This window comes from Protopterus annectens, chromosome 6.part0, assembly GCF_019279795.1.
Source record: "Protopterus annectens isolate FY-2018-M chromosome 6.part0, PAN1.0, whole genome shotgun sequence".
NCBI classification, from domain to species: Eukaryota; Metazoa; Chordata; order Ceratodontiformes; family Protopteridae; genus Protopterus; species Protopterus annectens.
In genome coordinates, this window is record NC_056737.1 from 185400523 (window position 1) to 185421347 (window position 20825).

The 20825-nt window shown below is 41.1% G+C and overlaps 1 protein-coding gene across 2 annotated transcripts in view; it reads left to right on the forward strand.

The window, feature by feature from the left end:
* POMT2 (protein O-mannosyltransferase 2) overlaps nt 1–20825 on the forward strand; it is a 1453485-nt gene that overhangs the window by 1288524 nt on the left and 144136 nt on the right. The gene's annotated exons all lie outside the window — the stretch shown is intronic.

Consider the following 20825-nt stretch of genomic DNA (forward strand, 5'->3'; position numbering starts at 1 on the left):
AAAAATTCTTGTTATTGAGCAGTTTTTAGTGGCTAATTATTATTATTATTATTATTAAATATTACTACTACTCTTTTCCTCCGTTTCACCCACCTCCTTATAGTTAGCGAACCATCAGGGATTTTAGGCTTCCCTTTCTTCTGCTTCTGTTTCCTTCCTTCATGCTGTTAGCACTTTCACAAAAAAAGTAGTCCAACAAAATGTTGAATGACCAGCAGAAAAAACAGAAGGACGTTCAGCATGGATAAAAGTTCCTTTAGAAGGTTTATTAGCAAACTCATACACTTAAAAACAATAAAAAAAAAAAAAAAATCATTAAATAAATCGAGTGTAGATCAGTATGTATGTATACCTTTAAGAAGCTTTCTACGGGCTTGCTCAAGTGTATAAATACTGAGCACGTGCGAACCTGACTGCCATTTTGTAGTAAGCTGTTGAGATGTAAGCATACATGTCTGTGTAGTCTGTCAGTTAATCAGTTTGTTTATATTTTGTACTGCTGCTATTCATCCTGATGTGTTTCTACATAATAAAGCATATAAACGAACTACCCCACTTGTTCATCTTTACTTGTGAAACCAGACAAGCGACGGTGAGATACTTGCGCTTTTGTCGTGGTGCCTTCCAGAACTTTTGGTCAACAATATCACAAATGCAATAAGTGGAATCATTTTAAAAGGTTTTGTAAATCAAAAGGGACACATTCTTTTATTAAAAGAGAATATTCCAAGAGACATGTTGAGCAATTAGAAAGCCATGACCCTACTTTTTATGTTGATGTTGTGTCTCTGCTTAATGAAACAGTCAGTGCAGCAGATTTTTGGGCAAAGAACGAAGTATTTTGTACTGTTCGGATTAATGGGAGAGGCATAGAGCTCAAAGTTGACAGAGGTTCAAAGTGCAAAGTTATGTCAGCAGAAACATTTGCTAGAGTATGTGCTAGTGAGAAGCTTGATTTGGCAAAGTGTGTGAAGCTTGTTGCTTATGGTGGTGAAGAAATTTAAATTGAAGGTTCAGTAGTATTTTCATGTTACTCTGCTGGAAACAGCTATGACTTGCAATTTTATGTGGTCGAGGCATATACAGTCATTATTAAGCCTCAGAGACAATTTGAAAAGAGGACTCCTTTCATTTAACAAGGAAGCCCATCATGTTAGCCTGAAAGACCACTGTTTTACTTTTGCCCAGTTTATTTTCACTACCTATGCTGATCTTTTCGAAGACAAACTAGGCAAACTCCCAGTTTTGTACTCCATGAAGTTAGACCCAGAGATCAATCCAGTTGTCAGACCAGCCCGGAAAGTTCCACTAGCTATGTAGAACAGAGTCAAAGCTGAGCTAGATAAAATGGTGCAGCAGGTGTGATTTGTCCAATTGATGAACCGACTGAATGGGTATCCTCCATGGTTGTAGCTCATAAGAATGATATCAGAGTATGTATTGATCCACTAGATTTGAGCAAACCACTGAAAAGAACTCATCACCCAATGTACACAGTCAAAGAAGTCATTGCTGTTATGCCAAATGCCATTGTTTTTCTGTCTTGAATGTAAGGAGTTCATTTTGGCAAATTCTGCTTGACTGAAAATCTTCATTGCTAACAACTATCAGTAATCCGTTTGGGCAGGTACAGATTTTTGAGAAGCCATTTGGGATGAATTCTGCCAGTGAAGTCTTCCAGCGTGCAATGGACAGATTTTTTTCTGGGTATCCATGTGGTATTATAGTAGATGATGTACTAGTAGGAGGTAATGGTGAAGCTGAGCATGACAGAAACTTCAAGAAAGTTTTGGGAAGAACTCGTGAAGTGAATTTTAAGCTGAAACATCAGAAGTGCAAATTCAGGCTATAAGAAGTTGCTTATGTTGGCCATTTAGTTACCGGTTTAGGCTTATGACCAGATACTTCCAAGCAAACTGCAATTCTCAAGATGCCAGTTCCAAACAATGTTCAAGCCCTACAACATTTTCTTGGCATGGTTAACTATCTAGGCAAGTTCATTCCATATTTGAGTCAACTTTCAGCACTGCTCAGATAGCTGACACGAAAATATGTATCTTGGTCATGGTTAGAGCAACACCAAAGAGCATTTGATGTCCTGAAACAGAAAATTGCCAGTCTACCAACTCTCAGATACTATGATGTTCACAAGCCAGTTACTCTTTCTTGTGACGCTTAGAAGTTTGGTCTTGGTGCAGTCATTCTTCAAGAAGGTAGACCAGTAGCCTATGCATCGAGAACTCTTACCCAAACTGAAATGCAGTATGTTCAGATAGAGAAAGAACTCTTGGCAATTGTGTTTGCATGTTCAAAGGTCTATGATTATATTTATGGTAGACCTATCCAAATTGAAACAGATCACCAACCTCTAGTCACTGTTTTGAGAAAGTCTATGCATACAGCTCTTGCCAGATTGCAACGCATAATGCTCAGATTGTAAATGTATAATTTCATCCTTGTCTACATGAAAGGCAAACTTCTTTATCTTGCTGATACATTATCCAGATCACCCAGAAATACCACTAAACAGCTTGAAAATGATTTGACATCATGGAAGTGAGAAATGTTTCTGCCACACATCTTGATGAACTTAGAAATCATACAGCCTCAGCTCCAGTTCTTCAGAAGCCCATCCACTTTATTAGTCAAGGATGGGTGTCAAAATAATCTTGCTTACTAGTAGAAGTGCAGCCTTATTTTCCAAATAGAGATGAGATTTTTTTTGACAATGGTATCATCATGAAAGGTCCTAAAGTGATTGCTCCAAAGTTATTGCAACAAGAGTATATTACTATTTTGCATCATGGCCACCCAGGAGCAGATTCTACCAAAAGAAGGGCGAGAGACCTAGTATTTTGGCCTCCTGTGTCACAAGACATTGAAAGAGTACTTTCATCTTGTTCTGTATGTAATAGTACTAAGTCGCATCAACAGAAAGAATCATTTCATGTAAACCAGATTCCTGAACTCCCTTGGTCGACAGTAGCTGCAGACATTTTCGAGTGGAATGGTCAACAGTACACTCTTATTGAAATTGGTTTGAGATTGACCTACTTCCTAATCTAGCATCCAGTACTGTCATTACTAAGATGAAGCATCATTTTGCAGTTCATGGGAGTCCGCACAAAGTTATTTCTGACAATGGTACATAGTTTACAAGCCAACAGTTCAAAAGATTTGCTGAAGAATGGGACTTTACTCATGTTATGAGTAGCCCTGCATATCCGCAGTCAAATGGTTTGGCAGAATGTGCAGTTTAAAGTGTGAAACAATTACTAGAGAAGTTGAAGTGAGACAAAAATTATATTTTCTTGAATCTCTTGAATGTCAGAAATGTTCCTCGTGATAAACATTTTGGTTCACCTGCACAGAGACTTCTGTCGAGGCAAACCACAACCACATTACCAATTAGTAGTCAGTTGTTGGTTGCACGTATTAAAAACAACAGATCAGTGAAAGCCAATCTGTTGAAGCAGCACTTATCCCAGAAGTCTTATTATGATAAGACCAGCAAAACTGCTCAATCCATTACGTCAAGGAGAGGTAGGATGCAGACGTCCATAGGTTTTGATTGGATTGGAGCCATGAAGAGTATATGTCCAGAGCCGAGATCATACATTGTGGAATCGCAAGATGCAGAATTTAGACAGAACTGGAAACATTTGATCCCCAGTGTCCAAGCCTCTAGTGCAGTATCATACCTCCAAGAAATACACTCTATCTCAAAATGAGTTATCCAGTGTTCCATTTCCAGAGGATGCTCCAGTAAATATCCCTTTTCCTGAGAAGAATCCGGAAGCTCCAGAATTTATTTGTTCACCAGTGACTATTCATGTTGCTACACACAGTTCTAATTAGCTATATCGCTAGATCATGTTGCATTTTTAGACCATGTTCCAGATGCACAGCAACTTGGACATAAGGACATATATGTTGTTTGTTTTTTTGTTTGTACAAATGCATGTCTCTCTTTTCAGATGTCATTATAATGTGGGCAGTTCATTAAAGAGGGAGGATGTAGATCAATATGTATATATCCCTTTAAGAAGCTTTTTAGGGACTTGCACAAGTGTATAAATACTGAGCATGTGCAAGCCTGACTGCCATTTTTTGTAGTAAGCTGTTGAGATGTAAGCATGCATGTCTGTGAAGTCTGTCAGTAAATCAGTTTGTTTATATTTTGTACTGCTGCTATCCATTCTGATTTGTTTTTACATAATAAAGCATATAAGCGAACTACCCTTCCTATTCATCTTTACTTGTGAAACCAGACAAGCGATGATGAGATACTAGCACTTTCGTCCTGGTACTTTCCAGAACTTCCTCAGAAAATCTGAACAGCCTACACCCAACTTAGCCCTTAAATAATCTCTTTGAAGCAACAATGTTAACACTTCTCCAGAGTTAGAAACAGTGTTTAAAACATTTCATATTATAACTTTAACACCTAAAAATATAACAAACATAAAAGTATGCACTAATAAATAATTTATAAATAAAATATTTAAAAATTAAATGGACACCTATATAAAATATATTGCTACTAATAAACCATAGATGAAAATTAGAAACAAGCATATTTATAAATTCATTCATTTCTTACCCCATCCTAATATGTTAAACAAGGTTTTGCAAGTATTATACAAGGATGCATAATAAAACCTAAAAACAAAATAAACATCAAAAACACAAAAAAATCCATATAATCTACACTGGGAACTGAACCCAGAACTTTCTGCATCTAAGACCAATGTAATAACCACTACACTACAATCATTTTTCAAAGGCCATCAGCCTCAACAAGCAAGCTATATTACAGTTATCATTAAGTCCTGGGGGGTTTAAAAGCATTGAAAAAGAGCTGCCAGTACAATTCCCTTATTTCTAGCCATACTTGCCAAGCTGGGATTTTTATTTTTAGAGAAGATGAACTGGGTAGAATTTTTTGAGGAGGACTTTTTATTCACAGTAGATGTGAAAGCTTTGTACAGTGTGATCCCGCATTCTGGGGGTATCAAGTGGTTTTGTGAATACTTGACAGAAAGATTGGTGGAACAAAGTAAAATTAATTTGTACGAGGAGATACTTGCAATTGTTTTGAAAAGTAATTATATTTATTTTGAAGGTAAGATATATTTGCAATTGGAAGGAGTGGCTATGGCTTTGAATGTAGGGGCATTATTTGTGAACATTATTATGGTCAAATGGGAGAAAAGGTTTATTTTTAATGGGCAATTTAATAATACTATTAGATGTTATATTCGATACCTTGATGACCTGTTTTTAATTTGGAAAGACACAAAGCAACAACTGGAGTGTTTTAGAGAATATATCAATACAACCACCCATTTTTTGAGGTTTACTATGCAAGTTGCCAAGGACAAAGTTTCTTATCTTGATATCTTGTTAGGGAAAAGCTATGAAGATAGAAGATATATTGCTAAGAATTATCATAAACCCACCTATTCTAATAATGTTTTGCACTAATCGAGTAACCACCCATACCATCAAAAGAAAGCGACAGTTAAAGGCCAGTATGTAAAGGCGGCTAGAATGGTAACAGAGTTTGATGATTTTATTAAAGAGTTTGGTTTTATGAAAAATATATTTTTAAGTAGGGGGTACCCTAAAAAATGATTGAAGCAGTATTATTGGAGGTGATAAGAAAGAGAAGGGATGGATGGTATGTGCCTGTCCTGGCTAAGGGGCAAGAAACTCAGGAGAGATCTGTGAATGCCCCTGTGTATACCCCCTGCACATATACAACTGCATTTATTATTAAATTTTAGTATGGATAGTGCAGTTGTCTGATGGGTTCTTAGTAAGAATTGTTATTTTATTAAGTAAGATGGTGAAATAGTATGTACATTGGGGGAACAGCCTATTGTGGTATATAGAAGAAACAACAACTTGAAAGGGTATATTACAGAGAAGGGTGATGAAATTGGACCGAATAAAGTGTGGTATGAAGAAATGTGGACTCTTTCCACAATGTAAGTGGATTAGTGTGGGGAACAGATGTTCTGTTTTGAGCACAATATTTTATTTTAATTGCAAGTTTAATTGCAGAACTGGAGTGATGTATTGCGCTTTATGTCAGGAGTGTAGCTTGTTTTGTATAGGTAAAACTGAATGGACTTAAAGGTCTTGAATATATGAACATGTATATGATATTAAAAAGAATAAAAATACAAGTGCCCTGGCAAAGCATATGTTAGCTTACCCTGAACACTCCTTCAAATATGCCAATTTAGAAAAAGTGGATGCTGGGCAACAGGTGGCAGCTTGGCAAGTACAGCTAGAAATAAGGGAATTGTACTGGCAGCTCTTTTTCGATGCTTTTCAACCGCCAGGACTTGATGATAACTGTAATATAGCTTGTTTGTTGAGAACCAAAGCCCTTGAAAGATTAGTGTAGTGTAGTGGTTATTACATCTGTTTTGGGTTCAGTTCCCAGTGGAGGTGATATGGATTTTTTTGTGTTTTTGACATTTATTTGTTTTTTAAGCTTTATTGAGTATCCTTGTATAATACTTGCAATACCTTGTTTAACATATTAGGATGGGGTGGGAAATGAATGAATTTATAAATATGCTTGTCTCTAATTTTCATCTATGATTTATTAGTAGTAATACATTTTAAGTAAGTGTCCGTTTCATTTTTAAATATTTTATTTACAAATGGCATACTTGTTTTTTAAGTGATTAAAAGTTAAGTTTATGTTTGTTAGATTTTAGGAGTTAAAGCGATAATATGTAATGTTTTTGATGTCTCTTTAAATCGGGAGGAGAGAAAAGACTGTTGCTTTAACAAAGGTTATTTAAGGGCTAAGTTGGGTGAGCATGGCAGAAAAAAGACTAAGGGTTCGGATCAGTTAACATCTGATCTGAACACCTCCTGTAAGTCTTCGAATCCAAAGACTTCTTTGTATCAGTCAATTTCAGTTCATAAGGTCTCAAGACAAGCATTGGATCCGAAAGATCTGTTGGATCTGTCTTCCTTGGCTGTGAGCACCTCTAAGACCACGGATCCTATTGTTTCAGGATACCCCCTTCCCGGTACCTCCTCATTGGATCCCAGGGCTCCGGATCCAATGGTTAGGAGCCTGACATCGGCCTTCCAGGTGGAAACGGTATCCCCAGCTCCTCCCTTGAAGGTTTTTCAACCTCCTACCAAATCAAGAGATGCATCGTTGGTTTCTTCCAGGTCTTCCAGAAGCTTTACCAATACCGACATGGACAGAATGATGCAGAGGTTCCTTAGAGTGTAGATCCGATAGGGATATTGCTATCTCTGTCCCATCTTTGATCCATGAGTGATCCTCTTCCTTCCAAACAGACTCCTTTTCTGATCCAACCTCTGGTTTTGGAATCCCAGGAGCCTGGGTACCCACGAGAGTCGATGTCAGATCCGAGGAAGCTACTTTCCTTGACTCCAACTGTATCTCTGACTAGCACTGTTCCTATTTTGTCTTATCAGAACGGTTCCTGGATCTGAGACATTGGTGCCAACTCGAGGGGGTTGAATTCTTGAATCCGTTGCTTCCCCTTGTTGCTTTGGCCATCAACAGCTTGGGTCCGGTTCTGTTGTGAGTCTTCGGATGTATGGGTGGTTCTGCTCTCTCCCCTCCGGTAGCTTCAGTTCAGGACGGGGGGGGGGGGGGCTTCCCCAGGCTCATCGACCTTCCAGATTGCAGAAAAGAATTTCTCTAGATTTAGAGAGTCGTCTTCTCACACCCAAGAACTCTCCCTTCCTTCATTGGATCTGAACACTGAGCCTGTCATTCCTGTCCTAGTTTAGCCTGTCTCAAGGAGCCTCCAGACTACTTCCCCTGTGGGAGTTCCCCCTCCTTCTGAAACCTTCCTTGGAGTACCCCACGGAGGAAGTCCCTTGAAAGAAAAAGTGTAAAAGGAGGCACATAGACTCCCCTATGGAGTTCCTCACAGAGGACACAGATTTCGATGAGGGAGAAGGTTCTCCCCAATCACCACCTGAGGACATCTCCTTTGGAGACATCTTAGAACTCCTGAGACAGAAAGGTGGATTGTCTGCCAAACCTCCTTCTGAGGAATCTGTGTTCCTGGAGGCTTTCAGGACAGGACCGTGTACATCCCGGGTGACTCCCCCAGTGGATGAGCTGTTTGACTTAGTCTCCTGCTGGGCCAGGAAGAAACTGGACACAGTTGAACCTATCCCCAAGCACCCTGATAGGTTCCTGAGTCCGCTGTCAGATCGTACGCATTGGAGTAAAGGCATTCCCGTAGATGCCATTGTCATTGCAGCATCCACCAAGAAGGAGCTAACAGGCAGAGCTACACTGTCCATCCAATTAACAAGGAGTCTAGAGTGTTGGACAGGCATGGAAAGCGTGTTTACACTTCAGCTACTTTCTCACTGAGGTTGTTTAACTATTTGGCCCACTTCACCCCTCTGCAGAGAGACCTGGTTAAGGAGTTGTCCAACTCTCTTGCCGAGACCATGTTGGAGGAGGACCTGAGAAAGCTTTCTCCCCATCTGGCTACTCTTTTTTCCCCTTGCTAATTCCTCAGTGAGCCTGACTTTGCATGTGGCAGATGCACCTCACAAGCAGCCGGTACAGGCATAGCCATCAGGAGACATGTCTAGATGTGGCCTTGTGACTTTGTGGAACACTTCGTAGTGCCATTCATTGATGCCCCTTTGATGGATCCTCCTTGTCTGGACCTTCTGTGAAAGATGCACTAACCCACAGCAAGCAAGAAGGAAAGAGCTTGTCTGCCATGGGGATCAAGTTTTCTACCCCTTCAGAAACCGAGGCGGTAAGAAAACTTGGTTCAGGAAGTCACAAGGCTCTTTTCAGGACCCGCATGGGGATACTTCCTCCACAAGCAGAGGAAAAGGTTTCAATGGCAGATGCCACCCCAGAAGCAGGGGGTTCTGCAGAATCAGAGCTGCAGGGAACCCTTCCCTGATAACCTCTTCAAGCACTTCTGAAGTGCTACCCAACTGTTCATCTGTTGAGGCAGTCTGGGGGTCATCTATCCCTGCACCTAGATGCCCGGACCTGTATAACAAACCATTAATGGGTATTAAACATTATATCCAGAGGCTATTACATTCCATTTTCCCTAACTCTTTCAGGTCCAAGGAGGAGAATCCCTGATGTTCCACCCAGTGAGTGGGAGTACTCACTACAAGAAGTTCAACAACTTCTACAAAAAAAGAGTCGTACAAGAGGTCCCGAACAAACAAAGAGGATTCGGAACTTATTCTCACTTCTTTTTAGTGCCAAAAAAGACAGGTGACCTGAGACCTATTCTGGATCTCAGCAGCATGAATCATTTCATCAAGAAGCCACAGTTCTGAATAGTTACGGTTCAGTGCATCCTGCCACTTTTACACCAGGATGATTGGATATGCTCTGTGGATCTTCAGGACATGTACTATAATTTCAAAATTGACAGGGAGTCCAGAAGTCATTTGTGCTTTTGGCTGGGAGCCAGTCATTACCAGTTCAGGGCGCTGCCCTTTGGACTCACCACAACCCCCTGGGTGTTTACCAAATGTTTGGCAGTTGTAGCTGCTCACTTGAGGCTAAAAGTACTCCAGGTGTTTCCATATCTAGACAAGTGGCTCCTTACTGCACCGACAAGGCATCTTCTGATACAATCAAGGGACTATGTAGTGAGAATCTTCAACCACCTGGGCATTACGATATACCTAGCAAAGTCGAACGTGACACCTCTTCAAAACTGAGTTCATAGGAAAGCAACCAACTGAATTCAATGTCACAAGTGGCCCTCCTTGCCAATACATCTCATTTTATCTCTGAGACAAAACATTCAAGATGTACTAGATTGCCCGCAACCACCAGCCAAGTTGGTTTTACAGGCTTGTACAATGGCAGCTGTAATTGTTCTATTCCCCTTAGCGAGGTTCTTTATGAGAGTTCTCCAGTGGACTGTAGTGTTTCAGTGGTCCATTCTTTTTTACCCGCTGTCTACTCCCATAAAACTGTCCTAGAGCTGCAGAAATCATCTACAGTGGTGGCTGGAATCACACAACCTTTCTCTGGGCAGACCCTTCTCTCTCCTCCCCGCCATAGCCACATTGACCATGGATACTTCCCGGTCTGGGTGGGGTGGGGGCAATTCCTAGGGAAGATGGTCCAAGGCATGTGGTCGCCTGCAGAGACCAAACTGCATGTCAGTGTCCTAGAGATGAGAGCAGTTAAGTTGCAAGCTTTCCAAGATGTTCTCACTCTGGGGTTGATTGCGATTCACACAGACAGCATGTCAGTAGTGTTGTACATCAGTAAACAAGGAGGAACCCATTCTTATCCATTGTGCAGGGAGGCCATGAGTGTTTAGGAATAAGCAATATCTTCAGACTGTTTTATGATTGCAACGCACATTTTGGGGGTAATCGACGATCTAGCAGACAGACTCAGCAGGTCAGTTTTGACCCCTCATGAGTGGTCCCTCAAACAATCAATAGTGAACAAGATATTCAGCTTTTGGGGCTAACCTTGTTGCTACCTCTTTGCATCTCCCCAAACTTCAAGGGCAACAAGTAATTTGCTCTGATCTTCCCAAAGGGGAGTTACCGAAGGATATTCTAGTCCACAAGTGGCCCTCTGGTCTCCCTTATGCTAACCCCACATTACCGTTGATCCCAGAAGTTCTACAGAAAGCCAACAGGTGGAAGAGTTCCTTAATCCTCAATGCCCCTTTTTGGCTTTGACAGGTGCATTTCCCCTTCCTTTGGTCTCAATTCAAGTATCCGCCTTGGATTCTGGATCCCATACAAGATCTCATATCTCACCCACCAGAAAGATGGCTTCGCAATCTTCACACCCTCAAGCTGACTGCATGGTTTCTCTAATTCCAGTAATTGTAAGAAAGTCCAGGCTTATCCCCTCCATATGTGACATTATCCTGGTGATATCCTATTGCTCAAGAAAGAGGGTACTTGGAGATCATTTCTAGACCTTTCTCATCTAAATACTTTTCTGAAGGTGTCCTCCTTTCAAATATTGTCCCTTTAGACTTTGTTCCTTCTTTTGCTTCCTTAGGCTTATATGGTGTGTTTGGGTCTCAAGGATGCTTATCTCCATATCCAGATTCATCCCCTTTTCAGTAAGTTTTTACATTTCTCTGTTGCTTCCTGGCATTTTTTCAGTTCTCTGCTTTTCCCTTTGGCCTTTCTACTATCCCAAGGGTATTCACCAAATGCTTTGCTCCTGTGATTGCTTTTTCCAGGTTTCAGGGGATCCAAGTCTTTCCTTACTTGAACGACCTTCTGTTTCCGGCATCCTCTCCAGAGATCTTATTGCAAAATCTTCATATTGTCATTTCCCTTCTGCAAAGCTTGAGCTTCACAATAAGCTCTGAAAAGTCTTTTCTGACTCCTTCTCAAGACCATGTTTTTCTGGGGTACAGGATACAGACTGTGTGTCTATGTTGGCATCCTTACCTCCTCCCAAGGCCTTAACACTCATTTCTGTCTTCCAAACTCTTCTTCCTTTGGCCTCTATAACAGCCAGAAATTTCTGAGAGCTCTGGGTTTCATGGCATCCACCATCCCTATGCTCCCTCTGTCAGAACTCCACATGAGAAAGTTTCAGTGGTTTCTGAAGTCATCTTTGGCTTCAACATGCGCATCCCCTAGAATTTTTAGTTCCTCTTCTACTTTGTCTCAAAAAGGAACTTCAGTGGTGGATTCAGCAGTTGTCTCTAAATCCAGGGTTCTCTCTTCACCCCCCTCTTCCCTATCAGGACCTGGTCATAGACACTTCAGATGTGGTATGGGGAGCAACTTTCTGCTCCCTAAAGGTGCAGGGGGTGTGGTCACCTCTTCAACAGAAAGAGAACATCAGTGTTAAAGAGATGAGAGCTCTTCTGCTGGCTGTTCAGGCTTTTCATCCTCTCTTCTCTGCAGGATTTCTCAAGGTGTTTGCAGACAATACCACAGTGATGTGGTACGTAAACAAACAGGGGGGACAAGATCTCATCTTCTTTGCCTGTTGACACTCCTAGTGTGGGATCTTGCTATCCAGTATCAAGTGATTCTTCAGGCAGTTTACATTCCCCCGGGTTAAAACTGTGCAGAAAACACTCTGAGCAGGTCCTTAACCCAATCCCATGAATGGATGCTTCACAGGGATGTGTTTCTGGACATTGTCCATCAGTTGGGTACTCCTCAAATAGATCTTTTTACCTCCTCTGAACAGGCAACTTCCTCTGTTTTATGCCAGAGTCCCAGAAGATGGATGCTGTATCTTTTTCTTGAAAGGGGATGTTTCTTTACACCTCCCTTCCCTCATTCCAAAAGTCCTGTTCAGAATTCAACAGGATGCTGTCAAAATCTTGTTGGTGAATCACTTTTGGCTGAGACAGGATTGGTTTCCTCTTCTTCTGCATTTAGCCAAGAGCAATCATCACAAGTTTACCTCACAGGGTGGACCTACTCACAAAGGGCAAGGGATCACTCATCCATCCCCACCTGTCCACATCAACTGACACTGTGGCTGATAGGATTTGATGCCACATAAACACCTTTTTTTTCTGAGGATGTGCTTGGGTTTCCTGGCCTCTTGCAGGACCCTAATAGTAGGAAATCCTACTTGTCCAAATGGAAGAGGTGTTTTGTTTGATGTCTTTCTCGTAACTTGGATCCACTTTCTGTGGATGTTCCTTTGCTTCTCTCTTATCTGTGTGAATTGCTCAATGCTGGGTTGGCTTATTCTTCTGGTAAGGCCCACTTATCAGGTATCTCTATCCTTGCGTACTAATCCTTTTATGCACAAGGTGGTGAATGAGTTGTCCCTTAAGCAGCCTATTTATCCACATTTTTCCCTTCTCCGCAGTCTGCCAGTGAGAAGGTGCTGCACACATTGGATGTGCATGGACAACTCAGATTTTATTTGGATAAGACTAAGACTATTAGAAAATTTGATCAGCTCTTTGTTTCCTTTCATCCTAGGTCCTTAGGATTAGCTGTGTCTAAGTAGACTATTTCTTCTTGGATCGCTAAAGCTATTACTTTTTGTTTATTTCTTTCATGGAATACATTTACCAAGCACTACGGGTTGAATGGAATCTCCAGAGCTAGAGTTGGTTTTGCTAGGGCCATAGTTCTTGACTTCCCTGACGGCTGTGCTAGTCCTTCTTCCTCCTCCCCTCTCCTTCTTGAGCTTTGGAACTCTCCCTAAAACTGTGAAATAGAAGGACATAGTACAGTTGTATAAAATGTTACCATAACAGTAGATGTTCTTCTCTTCACTCTTGCAGTATTGAACCCCTCCCTCCTCCCCCTCTGGTCCATTTGTCTTTTGGATGTACTGATTACATTTTATTTCCTTGGACTGGCCTTCCTACTGGGGTTCTCAGTTCTAAGGATGGTACATCCAGACATCACCTTTATGCCCTACACTACGAGAGGAGCATACATGTGACAGACGATGTACCTTAAAGCAACCTAAAGGCTTTGATATACTGGCAGGAAGTCGGATAGCCCTTGGCAAGGGATCTCCAGTGTAATGAAATTCTGCAACAGTGAAGAGAAGGGCATCTACAGTTATGGTCAGATTTTACACAACTATACTTTATAACTCCTACATGTTCTTCCAGAACCCCCCTGCCTATAGTAGACTAGTCACCCACTTGTCCTGTAATTTATTTATTTATGCAGTGATCTGTGATCTGAAATTTCTACTGTCTGACAGGAAACCTACTGTCTGATGGAAAACTGGTTGACAAAAATGCTACTACACACAATGGTTGACATGCATCCTTACAGTACAGCAGCTAATGTATGGTAGGGGACTTGCAGAGGAGGAGGAGGACTGAAGAAAGAGTAAGGCACAACAGGGTGTACATGTAACAGGTGACAAAATGATACACCACTGCCAAAGAGTAGGGGTTTAGGGTGTTAGCAAAGGAATGTTGTTGGGTAACAGTATCAGATGGCAATATATTTGATCTTTAATCATATGAGTCACCACATATACATACATATGTATGTGTGTGTGTGTATATGTGTGTGTGTGTGTGTGTGTGTATATATATATATATATATATATATATATATATATATGACTGCATTGTGGTAATGCTTGAATCCTTGTGGAATTATAATTGCCCACCTTTGCTGTTATTCATATACTTTAAAATGGTTATATGATTCTTCTCTCCCAACTGTAAGGGTGCCTCTCAGTAACATTGGCTTGATCACTACGATTCAATTGCTGAATCTATCATATTTATTTATTTATTTTACATTTGTTTATCGGGGAGGTCCGACTGGACAGAGCTGTCCATTTTCAGCGGAGTCCTGGAGAGAAAAGCTCCAGAACAATTGCTAACATACTGTACATAACACATTTACATGAGCATTGTGGTTTGCACATTCACTTATAAAAGTATAGCAGATAACATATGATGGCATAAGATATTTACATAAGCATAGATGCTTAGACATACAATTGAAAGTGTAGCAGGTAGTAACATGGTTGTTCATACAGTATGTTTAGTAGAGATAATCTTGAAGATGTACTGAAGATAAGACTAGAACAGAAAACTGAAAAAAGGAGGAGAATATAGACAAGTTCATATGAGGTGCATTGACATTTTAAGGGAAAGCTTTGCAACTTAGTCTGTGGGAGAGGTAGTGGGTATAGATGAGACAGTGGGGAGTAGGCAGTAGTGAGTTGGTAAGTAACGTGTGATAATACATAGTTCATGTGTGGGAGTTTTAAAGAGGAGGTTGGATAGTGGTAGGGGAAAGGAGTTAGAATATGTTGGCCACGTGCTAGGCAGTTGTATGTCCAGGAGTTGTTTAGGTGGGAAATAAGCTGTTTTTAAAGATGGTTTTGTTAGGTTCTAACCTGATTTGTAGTAGTAGGGAGTTCCAAGTCTTGGCTGTGTTGCTAGAATACAGAGAGTCACCAGAGCTGTAATGGCTTTTGGAGATTGCGATTAGTGCCTTGTTAGTGGATCTAAGTTCTCAGTTATTGGAGTAGAGCGTGATCAGGTCTTGTAAGGCTGGAGTTTTGTCAGGTTGGTACAGTATTTGATGAGCTAGAAGAAGTTGGTTTAGAGCTAAGGTGTTAGGGGGTTCCAGCCAGGAAAGCTGTTTTAGGGCCTGACATTGGTGGGTGCAGTAGGAGGCGTTTGTGGTGAATTTTGCTATTTTGTTGTAGCATTGCTCTTGTTTAGATTACGTAAGACATGAGATGCACACAATAAGGTAGAGAGAAGACTGGTACGAGCTAGGGTAACTTTACTGTTGCTGGTTAGGATGTTTTTACATCTGTAAAGTGTACCTTGTTTTTGGTTGATTTTGGTATTGTATGAGCTATGTGTTTGTCAAATTTCATATTATTGTCAATAATGACCCCCTAGTAATTTAGTTTGTGTGACGGGGAGATAGGGTTATTATCTATTGCAGAAATAGAGAATTGGGGAGAAGGTGCTGCTGCTTTGGAAGGATGAAAGAGCATAAGTTGGATCTTTTTAGGAGTTAGTATTAGCTGGGAGTTTGTAAGCCAGGTTTCGATGGATGTAAAGGCTTCTTGCTCTTGATTTTAAATTTTGGAGGGTGGGGGCAGAGCAGATTAAGGTGGAGTCATCAGCGTATTGAACCCGGTTTACTAGAGGGGCGGCTTTATGAAGATTATTTCTAAATGTAGTGAAAAGTAGGGGTCCTAGGATTGATCCTTGGGGTTCTTCTAGTTTTACAGGAAGTAGGGGGAAGGGAGTTTTTCCACTGAACAGCTTGTTGACGTTGGGAGAGATAGTCTTAAAACCATAATAGAGTGGGGGTAGTTAGTTGTAATTCTGAGAGTGATGTTACTAATTTTGTATGGGACACTGTATCAAATGCCTTTGATAAGTCAAGGAAAACTGGAGACACTAGTTGGCTGTTGTTGAATTGCATATTTACTAGGTTACTAAAATGGATGAGTGCAGTGTTAGTGCTGTAATTGGGGCAGAATCCATGTTGAGTTTCGGCAAGAAGATTGCTGGAGAGGAGATGTGTTAGGACCTGAGTGTGGATACATTTTTCCAGTATTTTAGCCAGTGGGGAAAGTATAGCTATAGGGCAGTAGTTTGTTAGGTCAGTGGAGTTGCCCCCTTTGTGTATTGGTATAATGTAGGAGATTTTCCAGAAAAGTGGCACCTTTTGTTAAGAATTGATCTGTTAGTGATTATAGAGACTGGGTAGGAAATGGCTTTGGTGGCTATTTGTAGGAATTTGGCAGACAGTTCGTCTACTGCTAAAGTGGTGGGTTTAAGTTTGGTTAGGTGTCTATAGATGGTGTAAGTTGGTACAGGTTGAGGGGTGAAGGAATTAGTGTTGTTTGATGGGGTTATGTAGTATAGTGGGGGTTGAGGAGTGTGGGTATTGAGTTGGTAAAGAACTCGTTGAATTGGGTGGCTGTGTTTATAGAGGTGGTGTCTATGTTTGGATGAGAAGTTGGTGATTTACCTTGTTGGAGAATACTATTTATAGTGTCCCAGAACTTTTGTGGGTTGGTATTATGCGTAGTTTGAATTTCACTATAGTATTTTTGTTTGTCTAGTCTGATTTTTTTTTTTACAGTGTTTCTCAGTTGTAAGAATGTTTGCCTATTAGGAGTAGTTTTGTTTTTGTGCCAGGTGTCCCATGCTTTGTCCCTTTGTTTCATAAGTTGCCTAGTGCTCTTGGTAAGCCATGGGGCATAGATGGTTTTAGTGCGGATCTGTCTTGGTGGAGCAAGTTAGTTGAGAAGGCCTAAGAAGATAGTGTTGAAAGTTTTTAGTGTATCTGATGTGTTTGCGAGCTAGTTCTAGTGAGTTTAGTTTGGTCTTTGATGAAGAAGGTTGGGAGGTGGTTATTTAGAGTGTCAGGTGGTGTACCGAAATTATGGGTGAAAGATGGGTGATTGGTGAGAATCGAGTCTAGTATTGATTCTTGTTTTGAGGTTTTGTCATCCCTAGTAGGGGTTTGTATAAGCTGTGAGAATCTGTAAAGGTTAATATGATTTGAGGGGTGGGGTGATTTAAGTGAGATCCAATCAATATTAAAGTCGACTAGTATAATGGTTTCATGGGGGAGGGTTTCTGATATCCATTGGAGAAGACATTCTAGGGTTTTGATGTTATCTCCTGGAGGAATATATGATCCTAAGATATTTAGCTGTTTTTGTGCATTTAGTCTTACCATAGCAAGTAGGATCTCTGAATTATTAAATGCACAGATTTCTATGTTAAATAGTTCAACATTGATGTTGTTCTGATATAGGAGAGTGACTCCACCTCCTCTTTTAGCTGTACGGTCTTTTCATAGTATGTTATAACCAGGAGGAGGTACTACTTTGTTTTTAATGTGTGGTTTAATCCATGTTTCTGTGAGGAAGATGATGTCAGGTAAGTATAATGCTATGATTGCTTGGAGCTCAGTGGTTTTGTTAAGGATGCTTTTTATGTTATGATTTATTATTAGAATATTGATTTTCTCTTAAGTAGGCTAGTATTGATTCTAGGCTGATTCTGGTGATTTGTAGGACTTGTTATTGGACCTGGGTTGGGGTTGATATCACATTGTAGGGATACCCTAGATTTGCTTTGATAATGGAGGAGTTTGTAGGGGTGTAAGTCATAGGTGGTGTGGTTAAAGAGTGAGGGTGAGATGATTAAGAGGAAGTTAATGAATGTTGGAAGTGAGGTTGAGGTGGGGTGACTTATGCTGGGGATTGTAATGTTTTTCAAGTAGGCTGAGGTTAGATGGGCTGTGATGGTGAGTGCAAATGTTAGAATTATTTGATGGGAGTATATGTTTGCTTTGTTAGACGTGGTGGGACTGTATAGAGAGAACCCTGTGGAATGTGTAGGGGTCCTGATGGTATATCTGTAGGATGGATTGTAGCAACTTTGTGAGTGAGGAGGTACTACATGTAGACTGTGTGATTGGCTGAGGGTTGGCTGTGGTAAGGTTAGGTATAAAGGAAATGAGCTAGGGGGTGGGTGGGAATGGGAGTTAGGGTATTGGAGTGGAATGAGCCCGAGCAAAGCAAAGGGGGGTGGAGTGGGCAGAACCCTACCTAGAAAGCAAGAACTGAAAAAAAAGTATCAGGACTCTGACTAAGACAGCAATAACACAGAGAGGCAGTACTTTCAAGCAAAAACTAAGCAAATACATAAACTAAAAAATGCCAGCATGTGTGCACACTTCTTAGGGGACCTGGTGGAGAGAGGCAGTTGAAGCAGCAGAGCCTGGACTATTTTAAAAATGGCACAGCAGTTTAGTTTTATATAATGTAGACTTCCAGGGGAAGGAGATTGTGTGGTTGAGGGAGAGGATATCCAATGGGGGATGGTAGTGAAACCTGATCCAGAGCCCTTCCTAGGAGGTAAGAACTGAAAAAAAGTATCAGGACTCTAAGTAATGAAGGGAAGCAGTGTTATACTTTAATAAAAAAAGGAACTGAATCATCTTCATGTGGAAATGTTGCCTCAAGAATTTTGAAGTACATCTATGTAGTTATAGAGTGCCATTTATACTGTGTTGCTTAGTTATTTTCCTGTTGTGTACTAATGTTTGTTTCATACCTCTCAAGTGTACCTCATTACGAGGAACATACCTCATTTGGGCTCTTAAAAAGTTCATGTTCCTCGAAGGCCCACATTAAAAGGATCTGTCACATATTCAGTATTAGGAATTTTTTTAACTGATCATCATCTTCCTTCGGCTGTTCCCGTTAGGGGTCGCCACAGCATATCATCTGACTCCATTTCTTCCTGTCCTCTGCATCTTGCTCTGTCACACCAACCACCTGCATGTCCTCTCTCACCACATCCATAAACCTTATCTTAGGCCTTCCTCTTTTCCGGTTACCTGGTAGCTTCATCCTTAACATCTTTTTCCCAATATACTTAGCATCCCTCCTCAGCACATGTCCAAACCAATGTAATCTTGCCACTCTGGCTTTGTCTCCAAACCTTCCAACCTGGGCTGATCCTGTAATATACTTATTCCTAATCCTGTCCACCCTCGTCACACCCAGTGCAAATCTTAACATCTTTAACTCTGCCACATCCAGCTCTAACTCCTGCCTTTTTATCAGTGCCACTGTCTCCAACCCATATAATATAGCTGGTCTCACTACCCTCTTGTAGACCTTCCCTTTCACTCTTACTGGTACTCGTCTGTCACAAATCACTCCTGACACTCTTCTCCACCCATTCCATCCTGCCTGTACTCTCTTCTTCACTGCTCTTCCACACTTACCATTACTCTGAACTATGATCCCAAGTATTTAAACTCATCCACCTTCACCACCTCTACTCCTTGCATCCACACCATTCCTCTGTCCTCCCTCTCATTCACACACATATTCCGTCTTAGTCCTGCTGACCTTCATTCCTCTTCTTTCTAGAGCATATCTCCATCTCTCCAGGGTCTCCTCCACCTGTTCCCTACTCTCACTACAGATCACAATGTCATCTGCAAACATCATAGTCCACGGGGACTCCTGTCTGATCTCGTCTGTCAACCTGTCCATCACCATTACAAATAAGAAAGGGCTCAGAGCTGATCCTTGATGTAATCCCTCCTCCACCTTAAACACACCCATCACTCCCACCGCAGACCTTACCGCTGTCACACTTCCCTCGTACATATCCTGTACCACTCTTACATACTTCTCTGACACTCCCGACTTCCTCATACAATACCATAACTCCTCTGTAGGCACCCTGTCATATGCTTTCTCTAAGTCTACAAAAACACAATGCAACTCCTTCTGACCTTCTCTGTACTTCTCCATCTCACACTCAGAGCAAACATCACATCTGTAGTGCTCTTTCCCGGCATGAAACCATACTGCTGATCACTAATCATCATGTCACTTCTTAACCTAGCTTCCGCTACTCTTTCCCATAACTTCATGCTGTGACTGATCAATTTAATCCCTCTGCAGTTACTACAGCTCTGCACATCACCCTTATTCTTAAAAATCGGTACCAAAACACTTTTTCTCTATTCCTCAGGCATCCTCTCACTTTCCAAGAATTCATTAAACAATCTGGTTAGAAACTCCACTGCCATTTCACCTAAACACCCTCCATGCTTCCACAGGTATGTCATCTGGACCAACAGCCTTTCCATTCTTAATTCTCTTCATAGCTATCCTTACTTCCTCCTTGCTAATCCATTGCACTTCATGATTCACTATCTGCACATCATCCATCATTCTCTCCCTCTCATTCTCTTTATTCAGCAACCCCTCAAAGTACTCTTTCCATCTGCTCAACACACTCTCCTCGCTTGTATGTTTCCCTCATTATTCTTTATCACCTTTACCTGCTGCACATCTTTCCTAGCTCGGTCCATCTGTCTAGCTAATCGTTTCAGGTCCTTTTCTCCCTCCTTAGTGTCCAACCTTTCATACAACTCTTCATATGCCTTATCCTTAGCCTTCGCCACCTATCTCTTTGCCATGCACCTCATCTCTTTATACTCCTGTCTACTTTCTTCATCTCTCTGACAATCCCACTTCTTCTTTACCAAGCCCTACTGTTTTGATAAATACTTTGGGTTGTTTAATCTAGCTGAGCTACAAAATGAGGCAGAAAAGACATTGATTTCATGTTTCATTAAATGATGGCACCTCAGGAGTGTCTTACCCTGTTATGTTATAGTACAGTATGTTAATCCCAGCAGCAGACATGGAAGAGGAACATCGTTCACATACAGTACTGTATAAAGCATATTTGGGTGTGACAGGCCTTTGCTACTACCCAGGGTAGTGGTACCTCCATAACACCAGTTGCCTTTTGCATATTTACAGGTACCAGTGCTAG